This window comes from Rhinopithecus roxellana, chromosome 3 (assembly GCF_007565055.1).
Source record: "Rhinopithecus roxellana isolate Shanxi Qingling chromosome 3, ASM756505v1, whole genome shotgun sequence".
NCBI lineage: Eukaryota > Metazoa > Chordata > Mammalia > Primates > Cercopithecidae > Rhinopithecus > Rhinopithecus roxellana.
The window spans coordinates 102154399-102177529 of NC_044551.1; the positions used below are offsets into that span (position 1 = coordinate 102154399).

The following is a 23131-nucleotide window of genomic DNA, read 5'->3' on the forward strand; positions in this document are numbered from 1 at the left end:
GTGTATATGTGCCACATTTTCTTAATCCAGTCTGTCACTGATGGACATTTGGGTTGATTCCAAGACTTTGCTATTGTGAATAGTGCCACAATAAACATACATGTGCACGTGTCCTTATAGCAGCATGACTTATAATCCTTTGGGTAGATCCCCATTCTTTCTCTTTTTTTATTGTTCTTGCTTTGAGGTGTTTTTATCTGATATAAGTATAACTGCTCCCATGCACTTTGGGTTTCTGTTTTTATGGAATAGCTCTCCATCTCTTTTCTGTCACATATGTCTGGTAAGATAAGTTTCATATAAGCATCTTATAGTTGGATTCTATTTTTCTATCCATTCAGCCATGCTATGTCTTTTTAACTGAGGTTCAAGGTTATTGATACATGAGGCTTTGTTCCTGTCATATTGTTCATTGTTTTCTGGTTGCTTTAGATATTATTTGTTTCTTTTTTCTTCTCTTTTTGTCTGTCACTGTGGTTTTGTGGATTTCAGTAGTGGTACCATTTGAGTCCATTCTCTTCTTCCTTTGTGTGATTGCTTTACCAATGAGTTTTATACATTCATGTGTTTGCACAACGGTAAATACTGTCCTTTTGCTTCCAGGTTTATGATTCCCTTGAACATTTCTTGTAGCACTAGTCTAGCGGTAATAGATTTCTTTGATATTTACTTGTTTAAGAAAGACTTTATCTCTCCTAATTATAGAAGTAATCTTGTTAGATATAGTATTCTTGGGTTTGCTCTTTCAGGACTTTGAATATGTTACCCCATCCTCTTCTGGCTTATTAGGTTCCACTGAGAAATCCACTGTTAGTCTGAAGGTGTTTCCTTTTAGGTGAATAGATGCTTTTCTCTTGCTCTTTTTATGATTCATTCTTTATCTTTGACTTTAGACAGTGTATTAGTCCTTTCTCATGCTACTGTAAAGAACTGCCTGAGATTGGATAATTTATAAAGGAAAGAAGTTTAATTGATTTACAGTTCTCCAGGGCTGGGGAAGCCTCAGGAAACCTACAATCATAGCATAAGGGGAAGGAAACATATCCTTATTCACAAGGTGGCAGGAGAGAGAGAAGTGCCAAGCAAAGGGGGAAAAGGACTTTATAAAACCATCAGATATTGTGAGAACTCATGCAGTATCACAAGAACAGCATGGGGATAACTGCCCCCATAATTCAATTACTTCCTACTGGGTCCCTAATGCTGACAGTGTAGAGGTTATGGAAACTAAAATTCAAGATGAGATTTGGGTGGGGACACAGCCAAATCATATCATTCCACCTCTGCCCCCCCCCCAAATCTCACATCCTCACATTTCAAAACACAAGCATGCCTTCCCAACAGTCCCCCAAAGTCTTAGTTCATTCCAGCATTAACCCAAAAGTCTGAGCCCAAAATTTCATCTGAGAAAAGGCAAATCCCTTCCACCTATTAGCCTGTAAAATCAAAAGCAAGTTAGTTACTTCCTTATTTAGGAATGAGGGTACAGGCATTGGGTAAATACACCTATTCCAAATGGAAGAAATTGGCCAAAACAAAGGGGTTACAGGGCCCACGCATGCCTAAAATTCAACGGTGTAGTCATTAAACCTTAAAGTTCCAAAATTATCTCCTTTGACTCCATGTCTCACATCCAGGTCACACTGATGCAACAGGTGGGCCCCATAGTTTTGTGAAGCTGTACTCCTATGGCTTCACAGAGTACAGTACTCCTCCCAGCTGCTTCCACAGGCTGGTGTTGAGTGTCTGTAGCTTTTCTAGGGCAAACTGTACAAGCTGTTGGTAGATCTACCATTCTGGTGTCTGGGGGACAGCAGCCCTCTTCTCGCAGCTTCTCTAGGTAGTGCTCTAGTGGGGACTCTATGTGGAGGCTCCAACCTCCCACATTTCTTTCTATACTGCCCTAGCAGAGGTTCTCCATGAGGTCTCTGCCCTTGCAGAAAATTATTCCTGGACATCCAGGTATTTCCATACATCCTCTGAAATCTAGGTGGAGGTTCCCAAACCTCAATTCTTGTCTTCCACATAGCAGCAGGCCCAATACCATGTGGAAGCTGCCAAGGCTTAGGGTCCTCTGAAGCAATGACCTGAGCTGTACCTTGGCCCCTTTCAGCAACGGACGGAGCAGCTGGGATGCAGGACACCAAGTCTGGAGGCTACACACAGCAAGGGGTACCCTGGACCCTGCCCACAAAACCATATTTGCCTCCTAGGCCTCTAGGCCTGTGGTGGCAGGGGCTGCCATGAAGGTCTCTGACATGCCTTAGAGGAGTTTTCCCCATTGTCTTGGTGATTAGCATTTGGCTCCTCATTACTTTTGCAAATTGCTGCAGCTGGCTTGAATTTCTACCCAGAATATGACTTTTTCTTTTGTAAATGTATCAGCGGGCTGTAGATTTTCCAAACTTTTATTCTCTGTCACTTCTTGAACACTGCTATTTAGACATTTCTTCTGCCAGATACCCTAAATCATCTCTCTCAAGTTCAAAGTTCCACAGATTTCTAGGGTAGGATCAAAATGCTGCCATTCTCTTTGCTACAGTTCTCAAGAAGTTCCTTTTCTCCATCTGAGACCACCTCAGCCTGGACTTCATTATCTATATCACTATCAGTATTTTGGTCAAAACCATTCAGCAGGTCTCTAGGAAGTTTAAAACTTTCCTACATCTTCCTGTATTCTCCTGAGCCCTCTAAACTGTTCCAGCCTTTGCCTGTCACCCAGTTCCAAAGTTGCTTCCACATTTTGGGGTATCTTTATAGCAGCACCACACTCTCTATGGTACCAATTCACTGTATTAATTCATTCTCATGCTGCTATAAAGAACTACCCAAGACTCGGTATTTATAAAGGAACGAGGTTTAATTGACTCACAATTCTTCAGGGCTGGGGAGGCCTCAGGAAACTTACAATCATGGTGGAAAGGGAGACAAACATGTCCTTCTTCACAAGGTGGCAGGAGAGAGGGAAGTTCTGAGAAAAAAGGGAAAAACCCCTTATAAAATCATCAGATCTCATGAAAACTCACTATTATGAGAACAGCATGTATGCCACTGCTCCCGTGATTCAATTATCTTCCACTGTGTCCTTCCCATGACATGTGGTGATTATGGGAAGATGAGATTTCAAGATGAGATTTGGGTAGGAACACAGCAAAACCATATCAGACAGTCTGACTATAATGTACCCTAGAAAAAACTTTTTGCATTGTATCTACCTGGGGAACACTGAGCCTTCTGTATCTGAATGTCTACATCTCTAGTGAGCCTTGGAAAGTCTTTATTATTTTTTAAATAAGTTCATTTTCTCTATGTCCTCAGTGATACAAAAAATTTAAATATTCAGTCATTTTATGTTGTTCCAAATGTCACAAAGGCTTTGTTCATTCTTTACTTTTCTTGGCTGGATTATTTCAAAAGATTTGTCTTCAAATTCTAAGGTTTTTTTTTCTTCTGCTTGATCTAATCTATTGTTGAATGCTTATATATATACATATATAGTGTATATATACACGTATATATGTGTATATATGTATATATGTATACACATATGTGTATATATACATGTATATATATAAAATTATATACACGTATATATGTGTGTATATGTATATATACATACACATATGTGTATATATACATGTATATATATAAAAATTACCTAATCTTAGGAAAATATATATACACATATATGTGTATATATGTATATATGTGTGTACATATATGTATATACACATATATACACATATATACATGTATGTATGTCTATATATATTTGTATTTCCTCCAAAATATTTTTGTTTCAGAATTTCTATTTGATTCTTTTTCAAAATAGCTATCTCTTTGGTAAATTTTTCATTCAAATCCTGAACTGTTTTATAGATTTCTTTGTATTATCTTACAGAACTCATTTGTATCTCACTGAGCTCCTTCAAAAATCAATATTTTGATTTCTTTTTCTGGGATTTAAAAATTTTCTTTTTGATTAAGATATATTGCAGGAGAGTTACTGTGTTTCTTTGGAGGTGAAATATTTCTGTGCTTTTCTGTTTCCCGTGTCTTTATGTTGATATCTGCACATCTGTTATATCAGTCACTTGTTTCTAGTTTTTAATTTTTACCTTCATAGGAGAGGACTTTTTCTTGAAGGTGTATTTATTGTGTTGGTTAGATAGGGCACTTTGGCTTTGATTCTAGGTGCATTCAGTAGTATTGTTTCTGTATGATTTCTTTGGCAGTAAACAGCATTAGGGGTATCTATAGTTTCCTTTTTGAGGGTATACTTAAAGTGGAGGCTGTGGTAAAGTTTCATTGGGTACTGAGATGCCAGGTAGGCCAGTCTTCAGGCCCCAGTGGAGCAGTGGCAGGCTAAGCATGTCTATCCTTGTGACCCATGGTGGTTTACACTGGCACTGATGTTGGTGGATACCAGCAGCCTGATTATTGGACATCCTGGTGTCTTACTTGGATGCCAGTAGTGGACTGGGCAGGTGGGCAGGTTCTCAGGCAAGCATGGTGTGGGCAAAGGCAGTAACAGTGGTGAGATAACTCTCTGGGTCCCAAGAAGTGTGTATTGCTATTGACAGTGGCTGTGATGAGCTGGACAGCCCAGTCTTCAGACCCACAGATGGCATTCTCAGGTAGATGCCAGCTGAGGTAATAGTAGCCAGGAGTTTAGGCCCAACCTCGAACCCCTTTGGAGAAATGCTCAGGTGTCCAGGATAGTGGATTGAGTTGGGCAATCCCCAGAACCCTAAGCTATGTGCTCCATCTTGGAGTGAGGAGGGGCGTTGGTGATGAGTATGGGGATATAATATCAAAAGTATAATTCATGAAAGGAAAAATTAATAAGTTGCACTAAAACTTCTGCACTGTTAAGAGAATAAAGAGACAGGCCACTGACTGGAAAAAAAAAATACTTGTAAACCACATATCTCATAAAGGACTTGTGAAGAAAATATCCAAAAAACTCTTAAAATTCAACAATAAGAAAGCAAATAACCCAATTATAAAATGGGTGAAAGAGCTGAGCACATACCACACCAATGATAAACATACAACAAATAAGCATATGACAACATGCTCAACATCAAATGTTATTAGATAGCTGCAAATTAACACAATAAGGAGATACCACTTACACAATTATTGAATGGTTAAAATCCATAAAACTGTTAATACAAAATGCTGGCAAGGATATTGAGCAATAGGGATACTCACTTTATTGCTGGTACAAATGCAACATTTTATACTTTGGATTAGAGTTTGGTGGTTTTTTACAAAGCTAAAAACTGTCTTATCACATGATCCACCAATCATGCTCCTAAATTTTGCCTAATTGAATTGAAAACACATCTACCCAAAAATTTGCATGCAATTCTTCATAGCAGCTTTATTCACAATCATCATAAACTGAAAGTAACCAAGATGTCTTTCAATAGGTGAATGGATAAATAGTGGTATATCTACACTATGAAATATTATTCAGCATTTAAAAGAAATGACCTATTAAGCCATGGAAAGACATGGAGGAACTTAAACATACATTACTAAGTGAAAAAAGTCAATCTGAAAAGGTTCTGTGATTCTAGTTGTATGACATCCTTGAAAAGGCAAAACTCTGGAGGCAGTAAAGAGATCAGTGCCAGGAACTTGTGGGGAGGGAAGCATTAATAGGTAGAGCAAGGGGATTTTTAAGGCAGTGGAACTATTCTATATGAAACTGTAATGGTAGATCCATGGCATGCATTTGTCAAAACCCATAAAACTATATGACACAAAGAGTGAATCTTAATGAAAACTATGGCCCATAGTTAATTATAATGTATTGGCTTGTTAATTATAACAAATATACTACTAATGCAAGATATTAATAACAGGAGAAACTATATATGGGGGTAAGGAGGTTGGGGTTAGGTATATAGAATTCTATGTATGATCTGCTCAATCATTCTGTAAATCTAAAACTCTATGAAAAAATTTAGCAATGATAAATGTAGCAATTTTAAAAACTAACTAAATAAGACCAAAGTACCAAAGAAGGAACTGTTGACAGAAGAGAAGGGATTCAAATGATTTTCCAAGGCACATTATTTTATGATGTTCATAGAGATGAAAAAGAACTATGAGAGAAGAGACCAGCAAATTGAGAAGAAACTGGGTAGAATGTGGTATCCTAGAAGCTAAGTGAAAAAATAGCTCAAAGGGGTGGGAGTAACAAGTCATATCAGACACTGATAATGGGTTAAGTATGATGAAGACTGAAATATTCCAGTACATTTAGCAAAGTGGAAATTGTCATCAGTGACTCTCAGTGGAGTTTGGGGGTGTGGTGGGGGGAAAGTCCTAATCCTATGGTTTTGAGAGAAATAGTGAATACAGACAAAGCTTTTCAGGAATTTTTTGCTACAAAGGAAGCAAAGAAGTGGGAAAGACCTCAAGGGGATATGGCATAGAGAGAGAGAGGTTTTTAAGAAGAGAAAATCTACAAAATATGTATGTGCTGATGGAAATTATCCAGTAGAAAGGGGAGAAATTATGATTCAAGAGAAAGAGTGAGAGAATCCTGAAATGATGAAGGATAAGAAATGGGATCTAGTTCACAAATGGAAGGACTAGGAGTGTATGGACAATTCACCCAAAATAGTGTGGAAGGAAGAGTGTATGGGCACAGAGCCTGGTAGGTGGGATGACAGAGTAATCACAGCTCTTAGAAATTCTCTGCTTCTGTTTTCTCAAATAAATTGAAAACATGCTTAACAGCTGAAAGTGATAATGGGGAAGGCAGCACTGGAACTTTGAGGAATAGAAGGAAGATATAAAACAGCCATCCAGAAAGTGGGAGAATGAAACGTTATAGAATTGCCAGGTAGCACTCAGAGCCAACCTGGAGTAGATGGCATAAATGTAAACTGACAATAGTATGCACAGTTACCATTTTGTTCCAGCCATCGTTTAGCCGACAGGCACAGGCTTGGATTAGTCAGAGTTGTATTTAACCAGGATGGGGCCTTGCTAGTGTGAAAATAAGGTGTAGGGAGTTGAGCATGTATGCAAAGGAGTGATTATAAGGGTGGACCATAGAACCTAAATTGAGTGAAGAAGTAAATTAGGACATAAAAGGGAAAGTGAGGGATAAGTAGGAACAGTGAATAATATAGATCCTGGAGAGGTTGGAAATATTATTCGGAGTCGTAATACTAGAAGGAGTGATATTAAACATTGTAGATCATAGTTGGGGAGGAACATACTTCAAATTGAGTTGGAAACGTTTTAAATATTAATAATGACAAGTTCTCAGGTGTCCTCATCGGATTGAATTACGGTAATGTCTTAGTTTATGCTGCTGTAACAAAATACCTCATACTTGGTAATTTACAAAGAACAGAAATTTATTTCTCACAGTCTGGAAGCTAGAAGTCCAAGATCAAGGCGCCAGTAGGTTCAGGTCAGGACCCAGTTTCTCTCCTTCCAAGATGGCAACTTGTCTCTGTGTTCTCTGGAGGGATAAACACTGCCATCCTCATACGGTGGAAGGCGGAAGAACAACAAGGGCAACTGTTGTGTGAAGCCTCTTTTATGAGGCATGAATCCCATTCACCCATTCACAAACATAGAACCCTAACACCTAATCACTTCCTAAATCCCACCTTCTAGTAACTGCTGCATTGCGGACTAAGTTTCAACATATGAATTTTGGAGGGACGCGTACGCCTACATTCATACCATAGTGGGTGGTCAAGATAATTAGAGGAGAGCACGTTATGGAACTAAGAGACTAGGGTATTGGAAAAGCTCATCTGTTGTCTTCAGGAATACAGATACAGAAATCACCAAGAACTGCTGCTGCTCCATTGACTGATAGTGTGAATTTACATAGACTTGCCCATATGAAAGCTATGAATATAGACACTTTCAACTCCTTGTGGATGCCATTTCAGTCACATAAGTTTCAGAATTTATGTGGCTTGGCTGCTACTGAGAAGCAGTATCCACATGTGTTGTGCATTTCAGGAGCAAACAAAAATGATGACACATTTCACAGGGAAACAGGACCAGGATCAAGGTTATAGAATTCAACAAATATGAACTGTCAGAAGCTAGAGGATTGGCTTAGTAGTAGAGACCTCAGGGTCAAAATACTCAAGTTTCCTTGGAACCAGAGATTCCAATCTCAAATGTTTCAACTCTGTCCTTCACCCTTTGAAGGCAGGCAAATTGGGTAGCACAGAATTGATTGGACAGGGTCTTTCAGATGACATCCTAAGACCAAAAGCTCCATCTGCTTTCTTAGGACATCAGGTAATTCGTGGCCTTTTTTTTTTAGGAACAAGGACTGACATTACAACACTTGGCCAATACTAAAGTACAGACTGAAAAAAATTGAGACATTGATTTTACCCTGGAATGTATTCACATATAAGTCACCCTCCAAAAGTAAAGAGAGAGAACAGTAATATGATATCAAAGCAAAGAAGTTCTATGTTCCTGGTTAGTGTAATAATTCAGTCTCCAATGTGCATAACATATATACCCAATTCTAATGGAGTGAAATGCCAGCCTCGAACAAGTGAGATAAGCTTTTAGGAAAGGACAAGCATCTGACTTTAATAAACAGAATTATCTGAGATGTTTTCAGAGTTGTTATTGGTTATCATTCTATTCTAATAAATCACTGTAGGGCAGCAAAAGGAATTGGTTGTCATAGGTATTTTTTAACATCGTCTCAAAGTAAAATTATCTATTGAAGCAAATCTATAATCCTAATGAATGTCATTTAGAGAATAAGGAATGCAAACTACTTACCTAGGCATCATATCTGATTAATATAAAATCCATCACCTTCAAGTAATCATCGCTGCAAACATTTCAAGGTACTAAACCAGTTCAATACATACAAGAAAAAAGTATATCACTTTGTTACTAAGCAAATTTTGCACTTATAAAACAATATACTCAGTATTAGGCAAGTCATAGGTAAATATCACTTGTGATTGCTATGTTACAGCATCAGGAAAATATTATAAATTGTGGACCAGAAACTGTAGTCAATAATGGCCTATCTTGTACATGGCTTTGTTCATGTTTGAAATACACTATAAGACATGAACCAATACACTGTATGTGCAGACACTTTCTCTCATGAATTTCTGTCATAAAAGTAGAACCAGGTTTCCAAGAAATAGCTTCAGGTCTGTAAAATACTTGAACAGTCACTCTATATGTTTAATGATATCACGTGTAGTTGTCTTCTTCCAAAATTCCTGGTCTAGACAAGTTTATAAAGCAGATATGCAAATTCTGCAATGAGAACATTTTTCCCCCAATGAAGAAAGATTAAATGGTGGTCTTGGTTCAGTACTGCTAACTGACCAGTTAAAGATGCTCTGCCTTTATTCTGATTTATATTTGGCAATGTGACTGAATTCACAGTCTATAGATTAAATGTTAGCTATTTTAGAAAGTTGAAATCTGTCAAAAAGTGGTAGTTATCACCACATTATATACCATTTATGAAACCAATAAATGCTATTTCTATCAGGAAAAAGCATTTTGTGGATGATTCACAATGAAAACATAAAACCAGACTAAGAAAGATGAAATTATTTCCATTCTTATAGTCATATACAACTATTCAAGATATTAATTGTAACTTTTGCTCTAGTGCAATCTCGGGCTTTCAAATAAGCCCTAAATTCACACTAAATAAACTTGGCAGTGACTGGGTGACCTTTAGGCTAAACTAATGTCTGAGTCTATCCAGTAAAAGCAATCTGTGCTTCACAGTCAATTAATTATCATTCAATTTAATTATCTATTTTTCAAATGCTAACTCGCTACTCCCATCACAACGAATCCTGCACTGAAATTCCCCTTGATATGGTCCTATCCCCACTTCTGATTGAAGAGACTGGGGAAAGATAAGGGACTTAATTAACATGTTGATTCATTATTGAAAGTCACTGGAGTGGTCCTCAGGAGCAATGTTTCCAAGTAAGGTAGACGAGGAATTTTATTCCCCCAGTGCCAGTTTTAGAATCTAGTTAGAACTATTACTTGTATTCTCCTGGGGCCTAGTTCCCCTTCGGTGGCAGAGATGGCCACAAGAAGAATAAAAGATTCTGTAGTCATTGATTATCTTTAATTTGAAGTTAAAATTATTGTCAAAGGCCAATTTATTTTCCTAACAGCCATGAAGTTATGGAAAGGTAATATTAAGTCAAATTTTATGAATGGGAAACTGAAAATTATAGCATTACTGGAACTAAGCCTAAGTTGAAAATACACTTAAGGTCTTCCAAACCCCTTTCTTGTTCTTTGAACCAAAGAGTCAAAATAAGGTATTCTTTAGCTCAAATTGAAGTAATGATATGTCATATATACATACTATGTACTCACAAAAAAATTTTAAAATAGGTAATAAAGTGTCACATATTTCTCTAAAAAAAAAATAATAATCATATTTTCTTAGGAAGCAAAGGTGAATTATTTGAACTTGCCTTTTGAAGAATTACTGATAAAACACTCAGATCAATGCCAAATCTATTTCCTAGAATGCTCAGGCCAAGACTGAGTTAATAGCATTCTTCAAGCTTTCTTGCTTCTGAAATACACTTGATCCATCTCACAGTAACTATTATTAGTGAAATATCACTGTCAATGCCCAGTCGGGAGCTCTCTAGCTGCATATTAACTACACATGGGCATTTATAAAACTTATAAATTTTATAAGTTTTACATTACATTATCATAATATAGTTATACATTACATTACATTACCACAATATAGTTATTAACTAAACTTGAATCACTTTAAAAAGATGTAAAATTTAAGGGAACATCATTTGTAGTTTCCTGAATTTAACCTAGAAATGCTATATGAATACGATACTCAGTCAATAATGATAGATTGATAGATATAGATATAGATATAGATATAGATAGATATACACACACATATATAATACATACACATAGTGGTAGAGATAATGTTTATCTAACATTAATCAGATAAACATGGGAAAAAATGCAAAGCAACAAGTGTGAGAAGAGCTCAGAAGAAAATGATGAACCCTAAGATGATATGGATTGGTTTCCCCAAGTCTGTGGAGTTGGGAAAGTTGGCATGAGAAAGATAATTTTGACCCAAGTTCAACAGATTGAGAGATTAAGTAGATAAAGATGGTAAGAAAGGGACAGAAGCCAGTTTGGAGGTGGTTAAAGATGGGTTAAAACTAAGAACAGCGAAGATTTGGTTTTCTCACAATGAACCCAAGAATATGTTTCTTCAATCACTACATCTTGTTTAGTCTTACAGATATTTTTTATTGTTACTATAGTATCAAATAATATTATTTAATATTATAAGCAATCACTACTTATAAGGACTCATCAGATCACAGAACTAATCTAAAATATGTTCATTTATGTACAAGAGAAAAGGAAAGTCGGCTACAAGTGAACAGACTATGCATTTCACCACTGGGCCTCAGTTTCCACCATAAAATAAAGGTATGTCTTCAAGTTAAAAGTACTAGAAAATAGTCACAAAATGGCTTAAGCAAGGAGAAAAATATTGGCTCACTCTTATTTCTCTGTCTCTCTTTTCAGTTTTTCTCTGCATGGAATTTGTTTTTAGACAAGCTCTTTCAACCTGGGGTCAAAGATAGCCCATGGCAGCTCAGAGCACTAGAGCTAGCAGTCCTCGATGATAATGGAGCGCTCTTTCAAAAGCTCCAGTGATCCTCTCAGGAAAGGTTCTAATGGGCCTCGTGGGTCACATATCCATACCTGACTCAATCACTGTGGCCAGGGGAATGGTGTACTATGATAGCCAGGCCGGGTACCATGCCCATTCCTGGGGCATGGGATGGGGGCCACGTGGTTTCTAGTCTCCCTGGATAAGGGAGAAACAATTACTGAAAGAAAAAGATGCTGTTGAAACAGATAAAATGTGAATGACCGCTGCAGTGAATTATTTAACATTTTTAAAAATTAATATTCGACTACCCTAAATTTAGTGACAAAACAGAGGCAATATGCATATTCTAAAACTCTTTATAACAAGGCATATGTTTGATTTCCTGAGAAAGCTCTAATGGCCCTTGCCGACATACTAAATGGCAGCTTGCATTGCCTGTTTGTTCTGTCATAAACATAATGTGCTTCACGTCTCTCCTCGGTTTATGCATCTTCATTTTTAATTGGCCACTAATGTTTTCTGAATGTCTTCACCTTCTCGCACAGCGCACTATAAGGAGGTAGGTTTCACCCACATACACTCAATAAAGATTTAAGAACATTAGAATACCTCATTGGTTTGCACTGCTAGAAACGCTAGGTCTACAAAGGCACAGAACCAAGATCAAGAGGGGAGAAAGGAGTACTATCCCTGGCTGAACTCCAACTTTGGCCAAACGTAAGCAAATAAGAAAAATTTGTCTTCGGTGTTTGCCTCCCTCTAGGTTTCTATCTCTCAGAGCCCATAGAGCCAAAGCTTTTCAAGATAACGCTTACTTCCCCAGACACACTTCCTAGGCTGCTGCTAAAACGGAAGTTCCCTGAGAAAGAAAAGAATGAGAACACAAAAAAAGCATTCAGTGGTTTATTTTACATCATAAAGGGAATTCATATCAATAAGGGATAATTAATTAAAATTCTGAAAAATGTGTCCTTGTTCTGTGTTGTTTCCACTGAATAATTTATCACCACCTCACCAACCAACCCAAACATGGCCACGATAGAAGGAGCAGTCTCTCTCCTTCTGCTTTTCATTTGGCTCTCCCAGCCTCACGTCTACCCCCAACAACCTTCTCACTCCCCACCTCTTGAATCCTGTGGCTTCACAGACATTTTAATGCTAATCACCATGGTGTTTAGCAGTTCCCTCTAAATTCTTCTCTAGCCAAGGTGAAATTTGGTATTTTATCGGCTTTAAGCAACTGCTTCACAAAAAGGAGACCACATGACTTTGTTTCTGAAGAAGAGCAGATCATCCCAACACAACCCCGGGAATCTACAGAAAAACTATTCCTGACCTCTGCTCTGCATTAAGTCTCACTCCATGGCTTTGTTATTTTTGGACAGTGAAATTACAGAGTTGCATGCCAAGCTCTTTCCAACAGCAGGTTAATTCAGCAATATCGGCTGCTAAGTTCCTATTTTACCCTGCTCGCCACTTAGGCGCTTAAGGACAAGTCTGGGTCTTTATCTCCTCCCAGGATGGCCTCCTAAGTGCTGCTTGTTAAAAATGACACAACGCCAATATTATAATAGAGACACAGCTTAAATATTTGAAGTAAACAACAAGGTTATCACCAACGAGCTGCCAAATACAGGCCACTTCTGATAAGTCTTTTTTAATAAAAAAAAGAAACAAAAAACATGGTTTTCATTTTTCACACACAGATAAGGGCGTTTTAATATAACCAAAGATGGGGGGACACATTATGCAAATGTAGTAACAAATGTAAAATGATAAATTAGCAAGCAACTATTTAATTATTACTGTGACTAATTCCTGTAGATTGTGCCACAGCTAATGAACCTGAACTTGTCCTGGTTGACTGCAGTGTTCTGTTGAAACATTTCCATTTGGTTTGTTTGCTGCTGCTGCAGCTCAGTGAAGTAGATAGCATCTGTTTAATGAGCTCCCACTTCATTACAGAGCTGTACTACTTACTGAGTCATTCTCCTTAAGCATGCAGGCTGTGTACTCTGCTGTTGTTTTAAAGCAAATACTAATTTATGATTACCTGTCACATTAGGCCATTGAAAATTGTACTCACACTGGCTCACATGAGCAGAATACTAATGAGCTGATTATGGTCTGTGGTAGTGTCCCTTGCTTATAATCCACGAACATAAATTCAGATCCCAGTACAATATGGGCTCCGGAACAATAGATGCTATTTGAGAGGAAGGAGAGGGAAGGAAAGGGGGGTGAAATCATCACATGTAAATGCACAGACTCTCTCAAAGGCCGACAAACTCAGCAATGACCTAATTCAATGTGCACGGATCATCAGAAACACCCGTTACACTGTGTCATGTACAGAGGAAGATGAATGACTCTCCGGCTATTCACTCCCTGGCATGGTCATTATCTAATTGAAGTCTGATGCCCAAGCAAGGCGGATCCTGACACGGTGACTGCAAGCCTCTATCGTATGGAATAAATCCTATAGATGTGTCCTAAAATGATACTTGCAGAGAAAATTCCGATCAATAACACTTTTCCAAAATGTAGCTTTTCATCTTAAAGCTTAATATTTACCTGCAGGCTTTAGCACAATGCTCTTTTACTATTTTTTCCCCCTCTGTCCTCCCTTACAAGCATGCCATTTGCACTTTCAAACACAATATTATGCAAAATACGTCATTAAATGTCTTTTGTTTTTAGTTTATTCCCTATAATTTGCCCCCATAAATTAAAACTATGGGAAGATGTGATTTTTGCCTTTTTATTGGCTGTCTGCTCAGTTTGGTTTTTTGTTTGTTTATTTTAATAGTCCTTACTTTATTCTGCATGGGGGCACTGTGGTTTGTGTCAGAGAACTTGCTGCCCTTGCTGGTTCAGGGAGATCCACAAATACTACTTTCTTAGAAATGTGTGCACCAGTCATAATCTGTGATTACAAATACTGCTTGAGACATCAAACGTGAGGATCAGCAATGATAAAGGTGGCCAAGAAACATTCATAATCACATTCACATCTAGAATATTGCTGCCCTTGCTAGTTCAAGATCTACAAATATCACTTTACAGATGTCATGGGTTGTATCTATATTAATCTCTGCAATGGAGATCAGAAAACCTAACCAAGGTAGCCTTGTATGATACACAAGAATACAAAGATTAATCTTCTGCATATCAGCCGCCAATACTCACTCTCTTTATTCCCCCCTCCTCCTTTTTCTCCTCCTCCTCCTCCTTCTCATCTTCCTTCTCCTTCTTCAAGACCACCTGCTTAGAGACTACAACCCTCCTCCTAATAGAACTTAACATTTTTAAAATTTTCATTTTCCAGTGTTTAGTTGTTCAGGACTTTCAACTAGGCTAATGGAAGGCAAGAATAGAACGAAAACAATGTCTACCTTTGATACTGTTAAAAGAGACAACAGGTGAGAATAAGGGTGAATCATACCTATGTATGCTCATTATACATTTTAAACTAAACGCTAAACCTTATAAACTTATATCATATGATAACCAGCAGTTCTGTATATCATTTCTTTCAACAGGTGGCTATTTTATGCCTCATCTCTTTCTCACTACAGTGAGGCCCTAAACTAAAATGAAGCAAACCTGAATTCTTTTGTCCAAGCACTACACAGCATTGTAAACCATAATTCTGAGTCTGGCTGCTTCACAGGTCAAAATGACTGCTAAGATTCCTTTTAACTCTACTATTTTATAATTCCACTTTCTCAGCAATCATTAAAGGAGCCCTAATCAGTATGGGTGTCCAAGACTATTAAATTGCTAATATTAATTTTAACCACATTTCTGATTTACTCTCATAAGATGAAAACAGTTCTTAAAAATTAGCAATTTTCTTCAATGCACAAATGAAGTGGTACAGCTTTTCATTTCAACTGATGCCCAATTTACACCATGGCAACCCTGACTCATTGTTTCCTGAAAGAAACCAAGGTTTAATTCATCCTTGTGATGCGCAAATCTGATTCTAACTACACACAAATTATAAATTATTGGGCAAATTTGCATATAGTTTAATGGATCTTTAAGAATCTAAAAACCTCGCTCATGTTATTATTTTAATATGAATTAAAGATTTCAAGTTACTCAACAGAATATTTTTCATAATACCTATGTTTAAACTGAAGAAAAATGGAAGCAAATTAGTTAATTACTGTTTCCAGCTGTATGGGTGCTAACAAATTCCTTTTCCTCACCTATAACGAACTCCCAATGCCAGCCAAGATGGGGGAGCCATGAGCAGTGGTGCGGGTATTTTTCTGCAAAAACAAATTGCTTTTCCTGATTTACATGGGAAAAAAAAGACCGAGTGCCTATTTACACACTGGATAATCCAATTTGCTTATTTTGCAAAACAGTCACTTTCCCCTTATTGGCAGCACTAAGTATTGTGCAGGCTCTCAACTGGAAGGAAAAAGGATATGCATTAGATGCAAGGCCACACAATGACTGTGCTCAATTCAACAAGTAAAGTGAGTTCATTTTAAAAAGAAAGTGGAGAGGCAATGAGAAACATTTGGTTGTATGTCTACAAAAAGTATCTGCACTCAATATCCACAAAGAAGACTAATATGGAGGAGAAATCTCACTAAGACTGGAAAAAAAGGAGAGGTTTTATTATGAACTCTTATTTGGTATGTCTCATAGGATTTTGCATGTTTGCCCAATTCTCAAGAACACATTCTTTTGAGGCCAGAATAGAACTAATAGCTATTAAATATTCTTTCATAGGATGAGCCAGATAAAATATATGAAGATTTGAAGATATAAAGATATAGAAATATCTGTAATTCAATCAATAACCAACAATATTTAAAATAGCTGAGCAATACCGGCAGGAAAAGAAAGGTGTGAAGGAGTGCTAAGGAGGGAAGGAGCAAGATTGATAGGGTTTATATAGGGAGGTGATGCTGCTTTAATTGGATTTTGTTTTCCAGAGCTAATCAGAGAGGTCACATGCAAAATCTTTTTGTGAGTGTTAACCCATGGTCTCACACTGCAGTAAGCTGGGAAAAGAGAACTACACCTATTTACAATGTGTTTTCCATAAGCAAAGCAAATCTGAAATTGTGCAGTTGGGTACATGGGACTTTTACGTAGGCAGTGAGCCTGTTGTCAGAACCATCTTCATACCAGCCAGATCAGCCTCAAAGACAAAAAGAGAAAATGGAATGTGAAAAGACAAAAGTGACCAGCCTCTCAGCTCCCAAAGGGACCCTCCAAATCGCACAGCAATGGCAGCACTGTAACCTTCCTTGGCTGTCATGGGATCCTGTGAATAAAAAGTGACAAGCAAAACTAATTTGAAGTGGCAGTTGATGAACATTTGCCCATGTAAAAGCCACCACCAAGTGTTTCCTTTCACAAGGACCTTAGGAAAAAAAAAACAAACTGGGGTTCACTACCAGCTTCTTGTTTATTAGGGAGACTCAAAATGCAGAATATAAATGTATGTGCTCTCATCCACGCATACACATATATACATGTGTATGCACATTGTGAAATGGAGTGCTATCTTAACTGACATTTTACGTCTTTTCTGTATATATAAGTGATATATAATACACGCACACATAAGTTAAAATGCCAAATTGGAAAGAGTCTGCTCAATCAAGTCTTATGGCATGATACTTCCTGGGAATAAAGCTTTCAGAATGTGACAATGAGACACGGTAATTAAAAATTAATACTGAAGCAGGTGTAGCAATATTTAGCATGTGTGCAGTGGAAGGCTGTAGAAGAGGTCAGTCACATGGTCTGAAAAATAGTCCAACTCTGTTGAAATCCCTGGCCCTAACCTCACCCTTTGCTTTGAAAATAATTATTTAGCCGGTCAGCAGCATCTCAGTGTTTTTGCTGACTTCAGAGGCAAAAGGCGAACGTTTGCAGACACACCCTTGTCCCTCCATGAGGCCCGCAGTTCTTTCAGCTTTCTTTCCTGCTTCACACATGAAAGAACGCCACCAGTCATATGACCCGACAATGACTGACTTCCATGCCACCCTCATCCAAGCAGAGTGACACTGGGGTCGCAGGAGGTGCTTTTGCTAGGATGACAGCTCTCTGGCCAGTCAACCTCTCTCTTGATTTTTCCAGGACTATTATTTGAAGCAGTAGCAACAGAGCCAGAAGGAGAGAAAGAGACTTCAGATGATAAAAAAATAATAATAATAACCAGAGTTATCAGGGAGAGAGAGAAAATAAAAGAGAGAGAGGAGGACGCTGCTTCTATTTGAAATGTTCAGACATGCTGAAGTAATGATCCTGGCAACATGTTAGCAAAACATTAGAAACACTTTAGTAAGCAAATAATTTAATTACAGCCTTCTCAGAGGCAGTTTATATTGCTTGACCCCTGACCTTTTATATTGCTGTACCTAAACTCAGCCCGGAATTCACACTTCCTATTCTTGTCACAGAATCTCTCCATCTTGTACCATTTAATATAGTGTGCTCCAGGTGTTCTGTGGTGAATGAATAGTTATATTACTACCTGTCAGACACAATCACACTCTATTCATCATTCTCGCCTGGCTGCATGAGGCCCAGCTTCCAGCAGGCTCCCTCTCTATTTCCTTGTTCAAACGTCTGCGGTGCTTTTGGCCCATCTGTCAGGGCTGTCATTTAGAGGGAAAACAGTATCAGCGCTTTAAATATATGGAGTTCTCTATTGAAACAGTGCTGTGATTGAACTGTCAGCATTCTCAGTACCACAGACAGTAATTCATGACTGGTCAGGGCTCCATTGAGGTTGCTATTACTACGGTGACCCTGAAGGGTCACGCTGAGGGTTTTTGCTTTACAGTTTGGCCTATAAATAGTGCAATTAACCTTTCAAGAATTACAAAATGCTCTTGAATTCTCTTTATATTTGCTTCGTGCTTACATGGTTTAAAGCAAGAGGAAGAAGAAAGAGGAAAAAAAAAACCTCTACAAAATTGCTGAAATATGTGCCATATGAATAGAAATATACATATATATACATTGTTTTGAGAGTGAGCACTTCAAATGCATGAATATATTTTAAGCCATCGTTTGCTGTTTTGGAGCAAGATAACATATGCTGAGATTTCTGCTGAAATTAAAAGGTTTCTGAATCTGAAATAAAATATGATGGATGTGAATGAAAGGACTTCTGTTCCTCCTTATGGAAAGGAAGTGAAGGTTTTCAGTTCTCCAAATTGTTACCTTTCAAAAACGGAGGGTTTCTCACTGTTTCCAGCCCTAATTTCTCAAGCAAAACACCTGCATTCCCAACTAAGCCCAGGGAAAACACTCTCAGGAGCCAAATGCTATCTCTAATCTTAGAACACAATCCCCCAATGAAATAGAATGTTGGATGCTGATCAGGCCTCTGATGACTCCCTTGCATTTGAAAGCCTCGCAGCACAGAAAGAGCTTTTTCTGGTTTATTCGTGAGGAAATCAAAGCCCTTTCTAAGGAAGCACAGGTCAGAAGCAGAGCCTAAAATAGAAACCCAAATTCCAAATCTCAGCTTTCTGGAAAGCCTAGTATACCAGGCCACCGCCTCCCCTTCCTCCCTGGAAACCATAATAATAAGAGTTCGCTTTTCAGTATCTCTCTAAAGACAATGACATGCTAAGGGATTCTGAGTAGTCACTGGGACTTGTTCTTGAATTATAGGGCCGTTTTTTTTTGTTTTTTTTTTTTTTCCTTTAGGTTTCTGCTTCCCACGGATGTCTCATAACACAAAGAGTACAGATTCATGGTGCTGCTCAGTTGCCTCCCAGATGAATGTTTGATATGTTTTCTCCTCTGCAGGATTATTTAATGACTGCATTACGCTAGTTATTCTCACGGCTTATATAGCACAGAGAATTTTTTTTCCAAGTTGTTCAATGGACAAAGCCAACAAGCATTTTAAATTTGTGATACCAATGTTATGTGGCTAAAAATAATTGTTAATTTCTATCACTGCATTTCCTTGCCTCAAAAGTAATTTTACCCAGTTTCTTTCTTAAGAGAAGGAAAGAGATGCTATTTTCGTGTTTGCAGATCGGTGGAAGAAAGCCACAGATGCAGCAAATGGTCCTTGATGACAAATACTTATGTTGACCATCTTCTAAAAGCAAAATAACGCATCATTTCATTAAATATCCTCCTCACTGGGGAAGGAGGATGAAGGCAGTATTTCAGCCACCTTAAAAGTTTGCAGGAGGTGAAAGAAGAGGAAAGAGACATAAACCTTCCCATTAGAGCTATTTGCTGGAAATGCTTCTCAAACCAATCCATGGCTATGCCGAAGTAAAAACCTCTTCTTCTTACAACCACTGAACAAGGGTAGTTAAGAGGTAATCTCCTCCAGTTAGGGTGTGTTTTGCTTTTTGGAAACAATCATAAGAGGTAGAGAGAGGTGCCCAACACACAATGTTGTCACTGTTATCTTTTGTGACTGCTTCCTTCTCTTCCTGTCCTCAGTTGGAAAGCAAAAAGCCTTTGCTTATTATAGAGGCAGAATAAATGCTAGTCTCATCCCATTAACTGTCATATTACCAGGCTCTGTGCCATCCCATTTGAGTTTCACTGAGCATTCAGAACTGCTTAATTATGTACAGTAAAGAGAGTCTGCTGAGACTTTCCTTCTTGATTAATATGGGAGGGGGAGGGGCGGTCACGGGTCACCTACAAGCCTCGCTCTTGCCTTGCACAAAACTAACTCTGTGTGACAAAGGCTTTTATGAGTTAAAAAAAATAATAAAGGGCATTTGTAAAGAAAGATGCTGGCATCAAGGGAAAGGCTACTTTTGATTCTGCAGGCTAACAACAGATATTCCCCCTCTGTGTTGGCATTAAACTGTATAGTGCATTCCTTATAAATTATACCACCCCATGTTAATTATAGTGTGCTGACAGTGCTTGTCATTACTAAGCCTGCTACAGGCTTTGTGTGCTCAGATTTTAATAGCTGTTTGTTCTGAGGAATGTGGCAGAGCTCCATAAGTGACTGAGCCCAGTCATTGCTAGCATGGCTTTCTTCAGTCTCTCACACTAGTTCTATTTTTACAACCTGAACACCTCCTTTTCTGGCTCCCTTGCTCATCCCCTCCTCCCGGGAAAGCAGATGTATAGGTTACTGTCTAGAAATGCCAATGCATTCATCCAGACACAATAAACTGAGGCTTGTATTGTGCTATACTCATTGTCAGCCTTTCCAAGCCTCTAGCTGAAATACTCCCTTTTCTCCTTTATCCAGCTTCTGTACAAAAACATGACTGCTCTAATCTAATGGGATATTTAGAGGTTCCCTCTCCAAATTCTAATTCAGCATTTTTCTCTCAGGCAGGAGTTCTATCAGAGACCTTATTCATATTCACAGAAACAGCCTGTGAAGGAACATGCTGCAATGATGAAAAACGGAGTCAAAACCTCAGCAAATAGTTTTTTATTTTCAATAGTTATTTCTATCATCATCAACACATACCAACACAAAAATCACTCTTTCATCTTAAAAAAAAAAAAAAAAAGAAAGAAACACTTAATGAGCACCTACTATATGCCAGGGGCAAAGGCTATATTCTGGAAAAACAAAGATGAGTAAAATATAGTTCCTGGCCTGTAGAGTCTTATTTCATAGCAGCGGAGCAGATGTGTAAACAAATAATTACCATTCTATGCACTGTGTAATAACAGAGGTGAAAACAGAATTCCTCTTGGCCTCACCAGCCTATGTGTACAGATGTGGTCCCATTAGCAGTAGTAACTCAAATTTCTCTGCTTTGTGAACTCAGCAATTTCTGGGAGTCCCCACGCAGGGGCTCACATGTGCTCGTAAATATTTCTGATCTGCTTACACCATGGCTGTTCCATCAGGCATCGGGCTTGGCATGGTCCCAGCTTCTGTCTCATCTGTCTTTTGTGGAGTCCTCTGTTAGAGGGTTACCAGGGCAGTGCCACTTGAGCCACATTGTTTTACAGAGTTTCTGGTAGAATAGCTCACTGTGCTTTCCAAAGGAGCCAGGAAAGAACCCATTAAGGGTTGGGCTAGGAGAAAGACCTGAGTAGAAAACATCATGTTGTCCTCAGATTTGTCCTCTCCACCACTCCAAGCCTTTCTTACCAGGCTGAGTTCCCTAAGCCAGGTTCCTTCCTCCCTGAGGAGGAATTTTCACACAAGATTCCTCTGTCTTCCTATCAAGAGGCTTCTGCTGGATCTTACTCCCATAGTATATAAGAAATTCCAGACACATCTGTATCTCCTAATCCAAGCTACAGTATAGATTTGTACGAGATGTATTCATACACTCAGGCACTCACCCCAACACACACACATGGAAACAAATACACCAACACATGCTGCACATGCAAAATGAATTGTAAGAGACTGATATGGTTCAACTATCTATAAAAATTAGTTCTATGGTAAATATGGTAAAACAATCAAGTAACTTATTGACTTAAGGAGATGAAATCCATCTTCTTTCCCTTTACCAAAAGAAAAAGAGAAAAAGAAGTATGTGCAGTGTCTTGGTCTGTTTTGTGCTGCTTTAATAGAATCTGAGACTGGGTAATTTATAATAAACAGAAATTTATTGGCTCACAGTTCTGGATGCTGGGAAGCCTAAGATCAAGGGGCTGGCATGTGGTGAGGGCCTTCTTGCTCCATCATCCAATGGCAGAAGTCATCACCCGGCAGAAGGGCAAGGAGAGAGCAAGAGAGAGTAAAAGGGGACCAAATTCCTCATTTTATAACAAACTCACTCCCAAGATAATGAACCCATTCCCCATGATAATGTCATTAATCCGTTTACTCCACCCATATGGCCTAATCACCTCTCATTAGGCCCCACCTAATAATTGCCCCATCTCTATTGCATTGGGGATTAAGTTTCCAACACATGACTTTCGAGGAATGCATTCAAGTTATAGCATGCAGGTAGACATAACAAAGAACATTACTTCCAAAGTGAAACCAATTCAACTGAAAGTGTTTGTCTCAAAATAAAATGGAATTGCATCATATACTTCTTTACATTTTACACAGACTTTGGAACCCAATGCCTGTGAGTTGATATACCAGGATCTCTTCTAATTCTAGTCATAGCAAAAGAAAAGCTAATAATATTTATTAAGAGTACAGAGGCCTAGCCTGGCACGGTGGCTCATGCCTGTAATCCCAGCACTTTGGAAGGCCAAGGTGGGTGAATCATGAAGTCAAGAGTTCAAGACTGCTGGGCATGGTGGCTCATGCCTGTAATCCCAGCACTTTGGGAGGCCAAGGTGGGTGGATCACAAGGTCAGGAGATTGAGATCATCCTGGCTAACACGGTGAAACCCCATCTCTACTAAAAATACAAAAAATTAGCCCGGCGTGGTGGTGTGTGCCTGTAGTCCCAGCTACTCGGGAGGCTGAGGCAGGAGAATGGTGTGAACCCGGGAGGCGGAGCTTGCAGT

General features: G+C 38.5%; 2 long non-coding RNA genes across 2 annotated transcripts in view; one reads left to right on the forward strand and one right to left on the reverse strand.

Annotated features, from left to right (window-relative positions):
- The window catches only part of LOC115896483, a 182226-nt gene that overhangs the window by 91656 nt on the left and 67439 nt on the right, over nucleotides 1-23131 (forward strand). The gene's annotated exons all lie outside the window — the stretch shown is intronic.
- Nucleotides 7408-23131, reverse strand: part of LOC115896484 — a 30773-nt gene continuing 15049 nt past the window's right edge. Inside the window, exons 2-3 of the long non-coding RNA XR_004056365.1 lie at nucleotides 8803-8873; nucleotides 7408-7495 (exon numbers count right to left, since the gene is read on the reverse strand). This is a non-coding gene — a long non-coding RNA (uncharacterized LOC115896484). The remainder of the gene's footprint in view (nucleotides 7496-8802; nucleotides 8874-23131) is intronic.